The following is a 5438-nucleotide window of genomic DNA, read 5'->3' on the forward strand; positions in this document are numbered from 1 at the left end:
TCTGTCTCGCCTCCATCTCTCTCTCTCTCTCTCTCTCTCTCTCTCTCTCTCTCTCTCTCTCTCTCCCCCTTCCTTCCTCTCCCTCCCTCTCCCTGAAAATCAATAAAAACATATCCTTGGCTGAAGATTACAGAAAAAGAAGAAAACTCACTGCTGTGAGGGAAGACCAGGCAGAGTGGAAGGAGGGAGACCAGTTAGGAGGTTCATGAACACATGAGCAAAATGATGGCTAGGTCAAGGCTGATAGCTGTGGAGATGGAGAGAAGTACTTCTACTCAAGATCATGTTTGGAGATGTAACGTACAGGATTGGAAGTGGATGATAAAGAACTAAATGATGACTTTTAGAGTTCTTTGAGCTAAGGGCAGATGGAATTAAGAGTAACAGGGAAAAAAAAAGAATAACAGGAGCATGTTCCTGGATCAGATGATTTAATTTCAAATCCTGGCTGTGGTACTTAAGAGATGTATGATTGTGGGGAACTTTCTTTGTTTCAATTACTCTTCTCTAAAATGAGAACTATAATGGTATCTGTCTCCTGGTGGTGGGGTGAGAACTAAAGGAGCTGATAAATGGTAAGCACTTAGTATAGAACCTGCAATACTTAGAGGGCTCAGTAAACTTAGCTGTCTTATTTTGGCAGGGCTTTGTAGTGGCGTGGGCAAGGGCTTCTGTTTTCAACATATTAAGTTTCAAATATTTAACACACTTAAATGGAGATATAAGCTATTGAGTTATGAATCTGGAATTTAGGAGGGAAATCAGTGCTAGAGAGAGAGAGATTTGGAGAAAAATTTAAAGCCAGTGACCTGGGTGGGATCACCTAGAACAGTGGTCGGCAAACTGCGGCTCGTGAGCCACATGCGGCTCTTTGGCCCCTTGAGTGTGGCCACAAAGTTTCAATCGCACTGTAGGTGCGTGCCCGCACGTGGTATTTTGTGGAAGAGCCACACTCAAGGGGCTGCAGTTTGCCAACCACTGACCTAGAAGAAGAGTACAGCACAGGACTCTGGGGCACGAACATTTAGAGCAATGATTCTGTAACTTTAATGTCCTGGGAGTTATCTGTTCACTGGAGATTCTGATCCAGGTGGTCTGGGGTCTGAGTCTGCAAATCTGACAAGCTTCCAGGTGCTCTCGTGCCACTGGTCCTGTAGATCATACTCTGAGTAGCAAGAGGTTAGAGGTCAGGTAAAAGAGGTCTTCAAGAATGATAGGAAGATGATGGTATCATGAAAGCAAAGATAAAACAGTATTTTGAGGAGGGGAGTGGCTTGAGGAACTTCATGAAATGGTAGGGATGGAAGCTAAAGCTAATAGAGTCAAGGTAGTGAGTAGAGATATTTTCTAGAAATTTTGCTGTTAAAAACCAAATTGGTGATAATGAGAAGGACATTTGTGGGAAATGGAGGTACTGAGTGAGTTTGTATATTCCTGGAAATAATTCAGTAGAGGGAAGCTGAAGGCACAGCAGGGAGAGGACACTCAGACAGGAGCAAAACCCTTGAAAAGGGAGAAGGAATGGGTTCAGAGAAAAGTGGAGTGATTAGGCCTGAATAGAAGCAGTGATGTTCCCTGTTTTTAAAAGGATGGAGCACTTAGAATATGAACTAAAGACAGGTTTATAAATTGAGCGTGAGGAGAAGACCATCTGGTTTGTTTTATTTACTGAATGAATTATGAAGCAAAGTCATTAGCTGAGGCAGGTAGAAAGGGGAAGGGGTGCGAGGCTGAGGAGGGAGAGCAAGGTGTGAAATAATTGTCTCAGGTACTGGGAATTTGAAATGATCAGGGAGGTGTAATTGTATTTGTAATTGTAATTGTCTGATAGCATTGAGAGCTCCTTTTGAAACTCCGTGCTGTTTGAGATATGCCTGGTTATAGTTGTTTTCCTGTAGTGTCTCACTCAAGCAACTGTGGTACAGGTGTGGACAGGGGAGATCTCAGGTTTAACTGTCTGAGTAAGACAGGAGAAAGGTATTTGTGAGTAACAGCCAGGGAGTGATTACAATCCATGGAATTTATTTTAGGTTAAATATTTTTCTCTTTAAATTTACTCAGGTAACAGTGACTAATATCGTTACATAAATTTCAGGTGTACAACTTTATGACATTGTATACTCTAATACGTACTCACACCACAAAGCCTAATTTCTTATGTTATTATATTTTGACCCCCTTTACCTCCTAAGTCTTCCCCCCACACTATTTCCCCTCTGGTGACCACCATTCTGTTGTCTATATCTATGCATTTGTCTTTATGTTTGGTTTGTTCCTTTTGGTTTTACATGCCATATTATTTTCTATCTGACTTACTCCACATAGCATGCTTTCTCTAGATCCATCCATGTTGTCGCAAATGGAAATATTTCACCTTTTCCTTTGTGTGTGTGTGTGAGCTAAGTAGTATTCCCATTGTATATATGCACCACATCATCTTTAAATAGTCATCCATTGAAGGACATTTAGGTTATTTTTTTGTCCACTCTGATTTTCATTTTCTTCCTTCTACTGACTATGAGCTTTGTTTGTTATTTTTTTATATCTGTAAAGTGTAATGTTAGATTGTTTATTTGGGGTTTTCTTGTTTCTTGAGGTAGGCTTGTAACACTATATACTTCCCTCTTAGTACTGATTTTGATGCATCCTCCAAATTTTGGTATGTCATGTTTTCATTTTCATTTGTGTCTATGTATTTTTTTCATTTGTGTCTATGTATGTTTTGATCTCTTCTTTCATTTCTTCTTTGACTAAATGGTTGTTCAGTAGCATGTTATTTAATCTCCAGATATTTGTTTTTCCTCTTTCTTGTTATAGTAAACTAGAGGCCCGGTGACAAAAATTTGTGCACTCGGGGGAAAGGGGGAAGGGTCCCTCAGCCCGGCCTGTGCCCTCTCGCAGTCTGGGACCCCTCGGGGGATGACCACTTGCTGGCTTAGGCCTGCTCCCTGGGGGATTGGGCCTAACATGGCAATCAGACATCTCTCTGGCAGCCTGGCAGCCCTCAGGGGATGTCCACTTGGCAGCGGGGAGCAGGCCTAAGCTGCAGTTGGACATCCTTAGTGCTGCTGAGGAGGTGGGAGAAGCTCCCACCACCACCGCTGTACTGGCAGCCGGCCGCCTGGCTTGCTGATGGGTGTTTTCAATCTGGTCACACCCCCTTCAGGGTGGGGGTCCCCTCGGGGGTGCCTGGCCAGTCTGGGTGAGGGGCTGAGGGCCATTTTCAGGCTGGCAAGTGAGGGAAGCTCCCAACCTGTCCTTTTCTCCTTTTTTTTAATTCTAGGCCACCAGCTTTAGCTCTGAGGCTCGGCTCCAGCTATGAGACCTCCGCTGCTGAAAGCAGATTTCTGGCCTTTGTTTCCCCTTCTCTATTTGAAACAATGGTGCGGTCCTGCTGGCTGAAGCCCCCGGTTTTGCTTAGCTTCTGTATGTGTTACAATGTTGCTTAGAGTGCAGCCAGAGCTGGGCCAAGGCAGGTGGGGAACCTTGGCTTCCTCCATCACTGGAGCAAGCAAGCCTCACGTTCGCGTCAGCTGCCTGGCTGCCGGCTGCCATCTTGGTTGGAAGTTAATTTGCATATTGCCCTGATTAGCCAATGGGAAGCATAGCGGAGGTACGGTTAATTACCCTTTTTGTCTTTTATTAGATAGGATTTCTACTTTCATATTATTGTGATTGGAAAACATGCTTGGTATGATATTCAGTCTTTTTAAAATTTAAATTCTTTATTGTTTAAAGTATTACATAAGTCTCCTTTCCCCCCCATTGACCACTCCCTGGCCACCTCCAACCCCCAGCACATGCCCTTCCCCATCCCCCTTGTCCTTTGGTTGATCACTTACCCCCTCATCCCCCGCCTTCCCTCATAAGTTGAATAGTCTGTTTGATGCTTTTATGACTCTGGTTCTATTTTTGTTCATCAGTTTATGCTGTTCATTATATTCCACAAATGAGTGAGATCATGTGATACTTATCTTTCTCTGACTGGTTTATTTCGCTTAGCATAATGCTCTCCAGGTCCATCCATGCAGTTGCAAATGGTAAGAATTCCTTTTTTTTTTTTTTTTTTTACAACAGCATAGTATTCCACTGTGACTTGGTGGAATTATGATGTGTCTTGGTGTGGTCCTATTTGGATGTGTAGATGTACCACAGTTTTCTAATCCACTCATGTGCTGATGGGCACTTAGGCTATTTCTAAATCTTAGCTATTGTAAATTATGCTGCTATGAACATAGGAGTGCATATATCCTTTCTGACTGGTGTTTTTGTTTTCTTGGGATATATTCCTAGAAGTGGGATTATGGGTCAAATGGAAGTTCCATTTTTAGTTTTTGAGGAAACACCAGTACTTGTCATTTGTTGATTTGCTGATGATAGCCATTCTGACAGGTGTGAGATGGTACCTCATTGTCGTTTTGATTTGCATCTCTTGGATAATTAGTGACCAGGTGACTTTGAGCATGTTTTCATAAGTCTCCTGGCCTTCTGCATATCCTCTTTCAAAAAGTGTTTATTTAGGTCCTTTGCCCATTTTTTAAATTGGATTGTTTATCTTCCTTTTGTTAACTTGTATGAGTTCCCTATACATTTTGGAGATTAAACACTTATGGGAGATAACATTGGCAAACATATTCTCCCATGCAGTGGGCTTTCTTGTTGTTTTGTTGATGGTTTCTTTTGCTGTGAAGAAGCTTTTTATTTTGATGAAGTCCCATTTATTTATTTTCTCCTTAGTTTCCATTGCCCTAGGAGCTGTATCGGTAAGATATAGCTACGACAGATGTCTGCTATTTTGTGCCTACGGCTTCTTCTATGATTTTTATGGTTTCCCATCTTATGTTTTCCTTTACCCATTTTGAGTTTATTTTTGTGTATGGTGTTAGTTGGTGGTCTAGTTTCATTTTTTTTTTTTGCATGTATCTGTCCAATTTTCCCAAGGTGATTTATTGAAGAGACTGTCTTGACTCTATTGTATGCTCTTGCCTCCTTTGTCAAATATTGAGTATAATGGGTTGGGCCAATTTCTGGGTTCTCCGTTCTGTTCCATTGGTCTATATGTCTGTTCTTGTGCCAGTACCAGGCAGTTTTGAGAACAGTGGCTTTGTAATACAGCTTGATATCTGGTATTGCGATCCCTCCAACTTTGTTCTTCTTTCTCAAGATTGCTGCAGTTATTTGGGGTCTTTTTAAATTCCAGATAAATTTTTGTTTGTCCTAGCTCTTTGAAATATGCCATTGGTAAATTTTTTATTTTTTTTAAATTAAATCTTTATTGTTCAGATTATTACAGTTGTTCCTCTTTTTTCCCCCCATAGCTCCCCTCCACCCAGTTCCCACACGCCCCCCCAGTCATCCATAGGCGCACGATTTTTGTCCAGTCTCTTCCCTCATCCCCCACACCCCCTTTACCCCCAAGAATAGTCAGTGAACTCCCT

Source organism: Myotis davidii, unplaced genomic scaffold (assembly GCF_000327345.1).
Source record: "Myotis davidii unplaced genomic scaffold, ASM32734v1 scaffold447, whole genome shotgun sequence".
Classification (NCBI taxonomy): Eukaryota; Metazoa; Chordata; class Mammalia; order Chiroptera; family Vespertilionidae; genus Myotis; species Myotis davidii.